The following is a 14,117-nucleotide window of genomic DNA, read 5'->3' as shown; positions in this document are numbered from 1 at the left end:
ATCCCTAGCAGCACTGTGCAAGTGATAATATTGAAATGGAAGGAGTATCAGACCACTGCAAATCTACCAAGACCTGGCCGTCCCTCTAAACGTTCAGCTCATACAAGGAGAAGACTGATCAGAGATGCAGCCAAGAGGCCCATGATCACTCTGGATGAACTGCAGAGATCTACAGCTGAGGTGGGAGACTCTGTCCATAGGACAACAATCTGTCGTATATTGCACAAATCTGGCCTTTATGGAAGAGTGGCAAGAAGAAAGCCATTTCTTAAAGATATCCATAAAAGTGTTGTTTAAAGTTTGCCACAAGCCACCTGGGAGACACACCAAACATGTGGAAGAAGGTGCTCTGGTCAGATGAAACCAAAATTGAACTTTTTGGCAACAATGCAAAACGTTATGTTTGGCGTAAAAGCAACACAGCTCATCACCCTGAACACACCATACCCACTGTCAAACATGGTGGTGGCAGCATCATGGTTTGGGCCTGCTTTTCTTCAGCAGGGACAGGGAAGATGGTTAAAATTTATGGGAAGATGGATGGAGCCAAATACAGGACCATTCTGGAAGAAAACCTGACGGAGTCTGCAAAAGACCTGAGACTGGGACGGAGATTTGTCTTCCAACAAGACAATGATCCAAAACATAAAGCAAAATCTACAATGGAATGGTTCAAAAATAAACATATCCAGGTGTTAGAATGGCCAAGTCAAAGTCCAGACCTGAATCCAATCGAGAATCTGTGGAAAGAACTGAAAACTGCTGTTCACAAATGCTCTCCATCCAACCTCACTGAGCTCGAGCTGTTTTGCAAGGAGGAATGGGAAAAAATGTCAGTCTCTCGATGTGCAAAACTGATAGAGACATACCCCAAGCAACTTACAGCTGTAATCGCAGCAAAAGGTGGCGCTACAAAGTATTAACTTACGGGGGATGAATAATTTTGCACGCCCAATTTTTCAGTTTTTGATTTGTTAAAAAAGTTTGAAATGTCCAATAAATGTCGTTCCACTTCATGATTGTGTCCCACTTGTTGTTGATTCTTCACAAAAAAATACAGTTTTATATCTTTATGTTTGAAGCCTGAAATGTGGCAAAAGGTCGCAAAGTTCGAGGGGGCAGAAAACTTTCGCAAGGCACTGTACCTGTGTTCTCTGTTTGTCCGTTGCCAGTTCGTCTTGTTTGTCAAGTCAACCAGCATTTTTGTTATCAGCTCTTGCGTTTCCCAGTCTCTCTTTTTCTCACCCTCCTGGTTTTTACCCTTGCTTGTCCTGACTCTGAGCCTGCCTGCCTGACCACTCTGCCTAGCCCTGACCCTACCTGCCGACCTGTACCTTTGGCACACCTCTGGTTTACTGACCCCTGCCTGCCCTGCCCTAACTTTTGCCTGCCCCTGTTGGGATATTAAACCATTGTCAATTTGATGTGTCTGCATCTGGGTCTTACCTTGATTCCTGATACTCCACACCGCCCTTTCCCCCTGGACAAAAAGAACACCTACGTGAGAATGATTTTCATTGACTACAGCTGAACGTTCAACACCATAGTGCCCTCAAAGCTCATCACTAAGCTAAAGACCCTGGGACTAAACACCCCCCTCTGCAACTGGATCCTGGACTTCATGACGGGCCGGCCCCAGGTGGTAAGGGTAGGTAACAATACATCTGCCATGTTGATCCTCAACACGGGGGACGCTCAGGGGTGTGTGATCACCCTCCTGTACTCCCTGTTCACCCATGACTGCATGCCCAGGCACGACTCCAAACCCATCATTAAGTTTGTAGACAACACAACAGTGGTAGGACTGATCATCGACAAAGATGAGACAGCCTATAGGGAAGAGGTCAGAGACCTGGACGTGTGGTAACAGGATAAAAACGTCTCCCTCAATGTGATCAAGACAAAGGAAATGATTGTGGACTACATGAAAAGGAGGACCAAGCACACCCCATTCAGTTTGAGAGCTTCCAGTTCCTTGGTGTCCACATCACCAAACTTTCATGGTCCAAACAAACAAAGACAGTAGTGAAGAGGGCATGACAAAGCCTATTCCCCATCTGGAGACTGAAAAGATTTGGCATGGGTCCTCAGATCCTCAAAAGTTAAACAGTTGCACCAATCGAGAGGATCCTGACTGGTTGCATCACTGCCTGGGATTGCAACTGCTCTGCCTCTGACCGCAAGGCACTACAGAGGGTAGTGTGCATGGCCCAGTACCACACTGGGGACAGCTTCCTGCCATCCACAACTTCTATACCAGGCGGTGTCAGAGGAAGGCCCTAAGAATTGTCAAAGACTCCAGCCACCCTAGTCATAGACTGTTCTCTCTGCTACCGCATGGCAAGCGATACCGAAGCACCAAGTCTAGGTCCAAAAGGCTTCTTAACAGCTTCTACCCCCGCCATAAGACTCCTGAACAGCTAATCAAATGGCCACCCAGACTATTTTCAATGCCACTTCGTCCTCCTTACGCAGCTGCTACTCTGTTTGTTATCTATGCATTGTCACTTTAACTACACATACAGTGCCTTGCGAAAGTATTTGGCCCCCTTGAACTTTGCGACCTTTGCCACATTTCAGGCTTCAAACATAAAGATATAAAACTGTATTTTTTTGTGAAGAATCAACAACAAGTGGGACACAATCATGAAGTGGAACGACATTTATTGGACATTTCAAACTTTTTTAACAAATCAAAAACTGAAAAATTGGGCGTGCAAAATTATTCATCCCCCGTAAGTTAATACTTTGTAGCGCCACCTTTTGCTGCGATTACAGCTGTAAGTTGCTTGGGGTATGTCTCTATCAGTTTTGCACATCGAGAGACTGACATTTTTTCCCATTCCTCCTTGCAAAACAGCTCGAGCTCAGTGAGGTTGGATGGAGAGCATTTGTGAACAGCAGTTTTCAGTTCTTTCCACAGATTCTCGATTGGATTCAGGTCTGGACTTTGACTTGGCCATTCTAACACCTGGATATGTTTATTTTTGAACCATTCCATTGTAGATTTTGCTTTATGTTTTGGATCATTGTCTTGTTGGAAGACAAATCTCCGTCCCAGTCTCAGGTCTTTTGCAGACTCCATCAGGTTTTCTTCCAGAATGGTCCTGTATTTGGCTCCATCCATCTTCCCATAAATTTTAACCATCTTCCCTGTCCCTGCTGAAGAAAAGCAGGCCCAAACCATGATGCTGCCACCACCATGTTTGACAGTGGGTATGGTGTGTTCAGGGTGATGAGCTGTGTTGCTTTTACGCCAAACATAACGTTTTGCATTGTTGCCAAAAAGTTCAATTTTGGTTTCATCTGACCAGAGCACCTTCTTCCACATGTTTGGTGTGTCTCCCAGGTGGCTTGTGGCAAACTTTAAACAACACTTTTATGGATATCTTTAAGAAATGGCTTTCTTCTTGCCACTCTTCCATAAAGGCCAGATTTGTGCAATATACGACTGATTGTTGTCCTATGGACAGAGTCTCCCACCTCAGCTGTAGATCTCTGCAGTTCATCCAGAGTGATCATGGGCCTCTTGGCTGCATCTCTTATCAGTCTTCTCCTTGTATGAGCTGAAAGTTTAGAGGGACGGCCAGGTCTTGGTAGATTTGCAGTGGTCTGATACTCCTTCCATTTCAATATTATCGCTTGCACAGTGCTCCTTGGGATATTTAAAGCTTGGGAAATCTTTTTGTATCCAAATCCGGCTTTAAACTTCTTCACAACAGTATCTCGGACCTGCCTGGTGTGTTCCTTGTTCTTCATGATGCTCTACGCTTTTAACGGACCTTTGAGACTATCACAGTGCAGGTGCATTTATACGGAGACTTGATTACACACAGGTGGATTGTATTTATCATCATTAGTCATTTAGGTCAACATTGGATCATTCAGAGATCCTCACTGAACTTCTGAAGAGAGTTTGCTGCACTGAAAGTAAAGGGGCTGAATAATTTTGCACGCCCAATTTTTCAGTTTTTGATTTGTTAAAAAAGTTTGAAATATCCAATAAATGTCGTTCCACTTCATGATTTTGTCCCACTTGTTGTTGATTCTTCACAAAAAAATACAGTTTAATATCTTTATGTTTGAAGCCTGAAATGTGGCAAAAGGTCGCAAAGTTCAAGGGGGCCGAATACTTTCGCAAGGCACTGTACATATTACCTCAACTAACCTGTGTGTAACGGGTGTCGTCGTCTGAAGAGGAAGAATCGGACCAAAGCGCAGAGTGGTAAGTGTTCATGACTTTTATTGAACTGAACACTGGAACAAAATAACAAAGATAATAAACTAAACCAAAACAGTCCTGTCAGGTGCAGAAAACACTAAACATAAAATAACTACCCACAAAGCAGAGGTGGGGAAAAGCTACCTAAGTATGGTTCCCAATCAGAGACAACGATAGTCAGCTGTCCCTGATTGAGAACCATACCCGGCCAAAACAAAGAAATACATAACATAGAAAAAGGAACATAGAATGCCCACCCAAGGGGGAGCACGTGATGCCGCGGAGCTGAGCTGACGTTGACAAACCAAGCTCTTCAAAGTTATTATATTTTTACCTAAATAACAACGTTGAAACAATATTCTAACATCGGCTGATAAATTGTCAAGTACTTACCTTCCCAAAGAGCCATGGACCTCCGACCGAGAGGCAAGAAGGATGACCAAAACGTTGTTGATTCCCAAGATAACGATAACACTACAGCTAGCAAGATTAGCATTAGCCCTCATAACTCAGACGACAGTTCCAGACTGTTGCTCTCAGCAGCCTCTTGCGAGCCTGCCGACATGCTGGCTACTCTCCTCCGGGAAATTCAGGATGGTAACAGAGGTCTTTCTCTGAAAATTGATAAGAAATCGGCTGAACTCCATTCTTCCATTGACGACCTGAAATCCTCCATGAATGATCTCCTTTTGAGAACGACTGAGGCAGAGTTGCGCATTAGCACAGTTGAAGATACCATCGCTAGACATGACCAGGTCTTGATACAACTGCAAAAGGACAATGCCTACCTCAAAAACAAGGTAGATCAGATGGAGAACCAGAGTAGACGTAGTAATATCCGTGTGGTGGGATTGAAAGAGGACAGCGAGGGCCGTGACCCGGTCCGTTTCTTCACTCAATGGATCCCGGAGGTCCTAGGCATAATCAACTTCACTAAGCCGCTGGAAATCGAACGCGCCCACAGAACATCAGCGCCGAAACCCCGGCCAGATGAGCCCCCACGAGCCGTCCTGATCAGGTTCCTCCGTTTCCAAGACAGAGAGAAGATACTGCAACTCGCAAGAGCCAAAGGGGACATCACCATCGATGGAAAGAGGGTCAGCCTTTTCCCAGATATGAGCACGGATCTCGCCAGACGTCGCAAGCAGTTCAGACCTGCCGCCAAAGCACTGAAGGAGAAGAACATCACCGGTGTGGGAGTAAATGAGACACATAGATAACACATAGATGTATAGGACAGCTGGACACACTAAAAACAGAGGAGACACATAGTCTGCTGATCCTAGATAAGAACACACATACAAAAGAACGCATTAAGCTAAGTGCAGGGCCAAAGCATAGGCCTATAGAATAGAGGAATGTATAGTATTTTTAGTACAGCTGGATACACTAAAAACAGAGGAGACACATAGTCTGCTGATCCTAGATAAGAACACACATACAAAAGAACGCATTAAGCTAAGTGCAGGGCCAAAGCATAGGCCTATAGAATAGAGGAATGTATATTATGTTTAGGACAAAGCAAGGGTCTTGCCACCATTATAATCTGACGGAAAGCAGATATGGGCATTATTGGGCGTGAACAAGCAGGAAGCCTGAACTAAAAAGATAATGGTAGGCAGAAGAATTAGGGGAAGTATGTTTATCTGCATATGGGTTGGACCCATATGCTATATGTGTAAAAATACAGGAGCCGGGGCTCTGGGAAGCGGTGTGTGTTCCGCGGACCACTCCGGCTTGCTATACTTTGTATTAAAAGCCTATTTGATTTCACAAGTTCTTGTAAGCGTTATATTTGAACCGATTTTCTACGACACCGGCTACCTCATCCACCCTGCATGGATGAAAGTTCAGTACAAAGGCCGAGATTCTTCAACACACGGGGAGAAGTGCACACTTTTCTCAAAGAACTGAGCAACGGTCTCTCTGGGGGATAAAATTCAGTTTGTTTGTTTTCTCTTACCCGGATTGAACTGCTGGTATCTCCCGGTCACTATAATTGATTTGTACATTTTCAACTAACCGTATCTTCCCGGGGTGAGTTCTATTACATTTACAGGAGAGTATATTTTGGTTTAGTCCATATCTACTGGGCGAAGCAATAAGTGGGCTTAGGCCCACTGCTTTCCCCCTCATTTATGTTAATCTTTCGAAAAGAGACTCAAGCATCCCTTACCGTGGGCAGTAAATATTCAGCCATAAATATCTATTCACAACATTTGTTTTCAATTTAGAGAACTCGCAGGTTTTAGTTTACGTCAAGTTTTAGCTAGTAAGAGCCAGATGGAAAGCGAGCAGCAACGTATCTCTACAAGTGTATTCATGTTTGATTGTTGGGATTGTTGTTTTAGTCTGACAATCGGGGTGGGTGGGATTTTTTTTTTTCTTCCTTTTTTCTATATTTATTGTTTCCTTCCTAAAGAGACACACAGGTCACTTTTGTGCTCAAACCAAAGTTGAAACATTTCCTAATTATCTGCATATGATAGATTTCTATTCAGTTACATATTTGAAACCCAACCTATGCTTAATCCACTAAAATATGTCACATTCAACATAAAAGGTCTTAACAGTCCGATTAAAAGGAAAATAGTCTATACATACCTTAAGAAATTAAAGGCTGACATTGTGTTTTTACAAGAAACACATCTTACAGCCAGTGAACACAAGAAATTGAAGAGGGAATGGGTAGGACAAGTTTTTGCATCCTCTTTTAACTCCAAAGCAAGAGGAACTGCAATTTTGATAAGTAGACACATCCCCTTCTGCGTCAACAACACCATCTCTGATCCCTCTGGCAGGTTTGTTTTGGTGCAGGGGCATATGTTTTCAGAGTCTTGGACCCTATTGAATATTTATGCTCCTAACTTCGATGACCATATGTTTATTCAGAATGTCTTCCTTCAGGTTGCTCAAGCACCACCAGGATGGCTACTGGTTGGAGGATATTTTAATTTTTGCTTAGATACAGTTCTAGATAGGTCTTCTGATAAACCCTCACTTCTTACCAAAGCCAGCAAGCTCACCATGTCATTCATGAAAGATCTCAATTTACTAGACATCTGGAGACAGTTGCACCCACAGGATAGGGACTACTCTTTTTATTCACACCCACACAAGACACACACATGCATAGATAACTTTTTACTTTCGACACAACTGTTTCATAGAGTGTTAGATGTCAAGTATCTCCCCAGATTGCTTAGTGACCATTCTCCTCTGGTATTATCAATCTCCATTCCTACCAAGGTAAATGGAGAATATAGATGGAGACTAAATTCTACACTCCTAAAGCAACCTGAATTTTGTGCATTCATCAAAGAGCAGATCAATATTTTTACTTTGACAAACAAACCCTCTGCTCCTGACAGCTTCATTCTTTGGGACACATTGAAGGCCTATCTGAGGGATTATTTCCTATACTAAAGGGCTGAAGAAAAAACACGGTGCGGAACTGAGTGCCCTTGAATCTGAAATCTCAGAGCTTGAGAAAACCTACCAAAGAGGCCCAACTAAAGATCTATACAGGCTTTTGGTAAATAAAAAACGTAAATATAATATTCTGAACACATATCAAGCTGAGAGGGCCATCACTAAATCAAAACAGTGCTATTACGAGCTGGGAGAGAAAGCTCACAAAGTATTGGCATGGCAACTGAAAGCAGAGGAAAGTAAGAGGACAATTAATGCCATAGAAACTCTTACTAATGAGATATCTTTCGACCCTACTGAAATTAATAATACTTTTAAGAAATACTGTGAAGACCTCTACACTTCCCAATCAAGCGATGATCTATCAGAGATCGACTCCTTTCTCTCCTCTCTCAACCTCCCATGCCTGTCAGGGGAAGACAGCGAGCGCCTGAGTGAACACTTCTCAGTTCCTGAATTGTTGGAGGCCATTAAATCCTTACCTTCTAATAAATCTCCTGGGGAGGATGGCTTCCCTCGAGAGTTCTATAAAGAATTTAGGGAGCTGTTGGTCCCCTACCTTATGGAGGTACTTAAAAAAGCCTCCTATAGACCAATCTCTCTCCTTAACACAGATTGTAAACTGGTCACCAAGATGCTATCTAAGAGACTGGAGTCATGTCTTCCCCTGTTGGTCAACCCAGATCAGACTGGCTTCATAATTAATAGATTGTCCTCCAATAATCTCAGAAGGTTCTTTGATATAATTCACCTTGCTAACAAAAACAAAATACCTAGTGTCGCAGTCTCCCTCGACGCTGAAAAGGCCTTTGATAGGATTGAATGGCCATACCTCTTTCGCGTCTTGGAAAAGTTTGGTTTAGGTACCGTGTTTGTAAATTTGATAAAATCACTCTACAAATATCCTAAAGCTAGGATTGCTACCAATGGGATTACTTCCTCCTCTTTCCCTCTTTATAGGGGGAACAGAGAAGGTTGCCCAATTAGCCCCCACCTCTTTGCCCTCGCCATTGAACCGTTGGCTGAGGCTATTAGAACGTGCCCTGACATACATGGCTTTGAGGTGGGCCCCCATACCCATAAATTATCACTCTTTGCGGACGACCTTATCTTATTTCTAACAAACCCAGAACACTCCCTCTCTCACTTGCAGATCCTACTACAGTGTTATAGTTCTTTCTCTGGATATAAGGTCAATTTTGATAAAAGCGAAATCTTACCGTTGTCTGTCTTTGACCATCATACCAAGCACAAGTTTCCTTTTAGATGGTCGCCTATGGGCTTCACATATTTGGGCATAATGGTGGATGGTAATCTGAACAACCTCTATAAACTCAATCTGGCCAGTTTGTTGCAAAAGGCTTACCTATCACTCTACTGGGTAGAATTAATGTAATTAAAATGAATGTCCTGCCCAGATTTCTATATCTGTTTCAATCTCTCCCTATCCCTTTTCCCGCAGCATTTTTTTCCTCTCTCGACAAGCTGACCAGACGGTTTATCTGGCACGGCAATACCCCTAGGGTTGGCCTGGATAAACTGACCCTTGATTACAGTTAAGGGGGCTTAAACCTCCCCAATTTTAGAATGTACTACTGGGCTGCACAGTCTAGGTTTCTGGCTCAGAGGTTCGACAATGGTCCCTCTCCCTCATGGTTGAACATTGAAAAGCTTGAGGTAAATGATGACACTGGGGCAGATTTGTTTTACAAATGGGACAGAAAATCTATAAAAACCACCACAGACAACCCTTTAATCATACATTCTGTCCTGGCATGGTGCAAACTGCATGAGCTGTTCAGACGAGGGGGATTCCTTTCCCCTAAAACCCCTTTATGGAACAATAGATCGATCTCTATGTTTTTCCAGAATAGTAACTTTAGACCATGGTCTGATAAGGGGATCACTCTTCTGGAACATTGTTATGAGGAGGGAGTTCTTATGTCTTTTGATCAGCTGAAACAGAAATACCACTTGCCTAACAGGGACTTCTTTAGCTACCTACAACTACAAAACTTTATTAGGGTGACTCTCAAGGGACAATGGAACCTACCTAAGATGTCACCTATTGAACAACTCTGCCACGCAGACCAACCACTGTTCAAGACCATTTCCCATGTATACGATGCTCTTATGTCAGGACTAACACTGCCTGGGCTAGATAAACCCCGACTTAGATGGGAAAAAGATCTGGGTATTGATCTTGATGAGGATCTATAGAGTGACCTATGCAGGGATGGTGTTACATCCACATTGAACTCCAGATACAGACTGATCCAGTTTAATTTCCTCCATCAGCTCTATATCACCCCATCTAGACTGCACAAGTTCAACCCAGATATCTCCTCCCTATGTTTTAGATGTGGCTCAGATGAAGGAACATTCCTCCATTCCACTTGGCAGTGTTCAAAACTACACGGTTTCTGGCAGGGGGTATGCGATACCATATCCTCAATTCACGGGGTTGCATTCCCTTTAGACCCGTAGGTTTGTCTACTGGGTAACTTTACTAACACCAATCTTAGGCAAAGCCATACTATAAAGCTAACAGAAATATTGCTAGCGATCGCCAAGAAATGTATTGCCTTGAAATGGAAATTGGATTCCTCCCTGCCAGTTGCAATGTGGCTATCGGAAGTTAATAGTTGTATCCCTTTGGAGAAAATCACTTTCTGCTTGAGGAATAAGTTAAAGACATCTTACAGAATTTGGCAACCTTTTATTGACTATATGGAGAATCTCCCCCCACATCTCATTGATTGAATCTATATATAATCCTCACATAATGTTTCACACGTAATGTATAATATGTAGCCTACGGCAGGTGATCCAATGTCTCGTTATTTTTTATATATTTTTTTCTCTTTTCTTATTGTATGTTTATTTATATAATTATTATTATTATTTATTTTTGTTACACTCGTCTGTTACTGTCACTTTGTCCTATCGTTTTCTAATATCTTTTCACTTTTGTTTTGAATGTTCTTAATTGGAAAATGCAAAAATAAAATATATTAAAAAAAAAAGAATGCCCACCCAAATCACATCCTGACCAAACCAAAACAGAGACATAAAAAGCTCTAAGGTCAGGGCGTGACACTGTGCCCCCGCACATTGACTGTACCGGTACCCCCTGTATATATCCTCTACTATTATTTTACTGCTGCTCTTTATTTGTTATTTATATTTTTATTACATTTTTACTCATCTATTTTTACTTAACACTTATTTTTCTTAAAACAGCATGGTCGGTTAAGGGCATGTAAGTAAGCATTTCACTGTAAGGTCTACACCGGTTGTACTTGTCATGCTGGTATAAAGGATTTGGAGACAGGCGCAGGAATAGACAATAGGGGTTTTAAATACACTCAAAACAAACACGTATACAAAAACACTGGGCTGTACCCAAACAAAAAAGCAAGGGTAAACCTCGAATGACACGGGACGATACCCGTAATACACAATATATAAAGCACACAGCATAAAAGCTGCACCAACGCAGTACTGGCACGACCAACAGACATGAGTACAATAACCGACAAAGACAGAGGGAACAGAGGGCACATATATAACATATTAATCCGGGGAAATGGGAACCAGGTGTGTGTAATCAGACAAGACAGTCCGGAGTTGATGATAATGAATCCCGTTCAGTGAAGCCTAGAAAGCCGGTGACGTAGACCTCCGGAACTGGTGAACAGAATGAGTAGCAGTACCGGGGGGATCCGTGACAGTACCCCCCGACGCGCTGCACTAGCAGCGGGTCAACACCGGCCTCGGGGATGACCACAGGGGCACGGTGCTGGTCGATCTGGGCACCGACGGTGAAAATCCCTGGTCAGCGAAGGGTCCAGCACCTTTCATCTGGGCCGTTCCCCTCCCAATCAATGAGATACTGGAGACCCCCCCCCCCCCCCTCCCCCAATGCCTCGAATCCAGGACCTCCCGGACTGAGTACGCCGGTCCTCCCTCAATGTCCAGAGGAGGCGGTGGGGCGTCAATGGGTCCAGCCTTAGCGAGGGGACCAGGCACCACTGGGGGCCGCCAGGGCCGGCTGATAACCGAACACACACGGGAAAGGAGTGAGGTTAGTAAAGGAGTGGCAGAGGGAATTCTGTGCGTACTCCGCCCAAGGTAGAAAAACTGCCCACTCCCCCGGCTGATCCTGACAGTAACAACGCAGGAACCTGCCCATCTCCTGGTTGACCCTCTCAACCTGCCCATTTGCTTGAGGTCGATACCCATACAAGTAAGCTTGTGGGTGTTCGTTCCGAGCTTGTTTGACGGTGTTAGCCAGTGAGCTATCGTGTTTGAAAGTCGCGGAACCACTGAATTCTAATTTCCAAGCTGTGGCAAGTTTAAAGTAGTCATTTAGCACGTGTTGCTGTTGTAGACGAATGAACCTTGTCACGTGTCTGTTCGACATTCGCTTCAACAGGTAAACCCTGTCAGAATCCGTAGCGTTCGGGTAGCCATCGAATGCGTCCTCTATGTCAGCTAGGAACTTCTCAGTATCGTTTGGCCTCATCCTGTGGAGAGATTGGGGCCGAAAGGCCAAGAGGAGAAGCCAAGCCCTGTTGTTGTTAGCCAAGAGGCGCAATATTACTCAGTGCCAAATGGCCAAGAGGAGGACTGAGGGACACATGAGGGAGGCAAGGTCTGAAACCTATCGTCTTTACTCCTGTGAGTACAGGGCTCCGGTTGCTTGGATTGATAGTCATGCTGTAGAGCGTGACCATTCTGGACTTCCTCCAGATGCTACCTAAGGGTGGTATTCTGCTGCATTGCAGAGTCCACTTGAGCGCTTAGAGTACTGATTTTGGACACGTGAGTGTCACACTTGCTCCTTTTGGTCTCAAACTTATCTGTCATGGTTTGCAGATAGAGGTCATGAGTACGGAGCGAGAGATTCAGTGATGAGATTTCCTCCGCTTGCTTAGAAATCAATATTTCCATCTTCATCACCTGAGTTCTCTCATCATTCATTTTGTCAGCGACTTCAATGAGTTCTGCTGATTTGTCATCCAACTTTGTCATTGTGTTCATTAACTGTTCGTCTTTGGTCTGCAGCATTTTGTGTAGAACCGTGTTACTCTGAGTAACGTTCAACAAAACTGCATGCATGTTATCAAGTTGAGCGCTCCTGTTTGCAGATAACTCTTCAGATTTATCTAGTTTGGCGTGAACATCATCGTATTTAGTTTTGGCTAAATCGAGTTGTTCCTGTAGCATATGATTTTGTTCCTGTAGAAGATGATTTTGTTGAAGAGCTTGTGCTTGTTCATCGTCATATGTTTTTGCAATTACAATTAATTGTTCAGTTTTCAAGCGCAGTACCATAAGTAGCAGAATATTTCCCTTTTCTGCATTTGTCATTGGTTTCCCGGTTCTCTCCACCTGTCCCTTTATGTCTCTCATTACCTGCTCATGCTTCAGCTGTGCACTGCGGTATTGGACAGATGCCAATCTTGGGTGGCAAGACATCAGGGCTAGATTGGAGAGAACCTTTACGAGGCCTGCGCCCGATGGCTGATTTTGGAAAGCGTTGTCTGCTTTTCCACTAATGGCATAATTAGGGTTGGTATCACTGCTGAGGTCAGAGATCAATCCAATCACTAATTAGCGGGCGAGTGGGGACTACCCCCTCTGATAGCTTGCACATTATTAGAACATTTGAAAGGAAAAATGTTTTTCCTATTTTCCAAAGTTTGGTTTTGGAATATATTGTGAGCTGCAAAGATGATTTTAATCTATTTATAGACGTTAATGAACCATCAGTACTGGACAGTACTGTGGAAGTTGGATGTGAATGAATTTGCAAAAGCAGGTTTTTCTACTTACAAAGCATGTAGAGGTCTGTAATTTTATCATAGGTACACTTCAACTGTGAGAGACGGAATCTAAAACAAAAATCCAGAAAATCACATTGTATGATTTTTAAGTAATTAATTAGCATTTTATTGCATGACATAAGTATTTGATACATCAGAAAAGCAGAACTTAATATTTGGTACAGAAACCTTTGTTTACAATTACAGAGATCATACGTTTCCTGTAGTTCTTGACCAGGTTTGCACACACTGCAGCAGGGATTTTGGCCCACTCCTCCGTACAGACCTTCTCTAGATCCTTCAGGTTTCGGGGCTGTCGCTGGGCAATACGGACCTTCAGCTCCCTCCAAAGATTTTCTATTGGGTTCAGGTCTGGAGACTGGCTAGGCCACACCAGGACCGTGAGATGTTTCTTACGGAGCCACTCCTTAGTTGCCCTGGCTGTGAGTTTCGGGTCGTTGTCATGCTGGAAGACCCAGCCACCACCCATCTTCAATGCTCTTACTGAGGGAAGGAGGTTGTTGGCCAAGATCTCGCGATACATGGCCCCATCCATCCTCCCCTCAATACGGTGCAGTCGTCCTGTCCCCTTTGTAGAAAAGCATCCCCAAATAATGATGTTTCCCCCTCCA

This window comes from Oncorhynchus mykiss, chromosome 8 (assembly GCF_057628025.1).
Source record: "Oncorhynchus mykiss isolate SJ-2025 chromosome 8, ASM5762802v1, whole genome shotgun sequence".
In the NCBI taxonomy this organism is placed as follows: domain Eukaryota; kingdom Metazoa; phylum Chordata; class Actinopteri; order Salmoniformes; family Salmonidae; genus Oncorhynchus; species Oncorhynchus mykiss.
Note: the sequence above shows the minus strand (reverse complement) of the source record.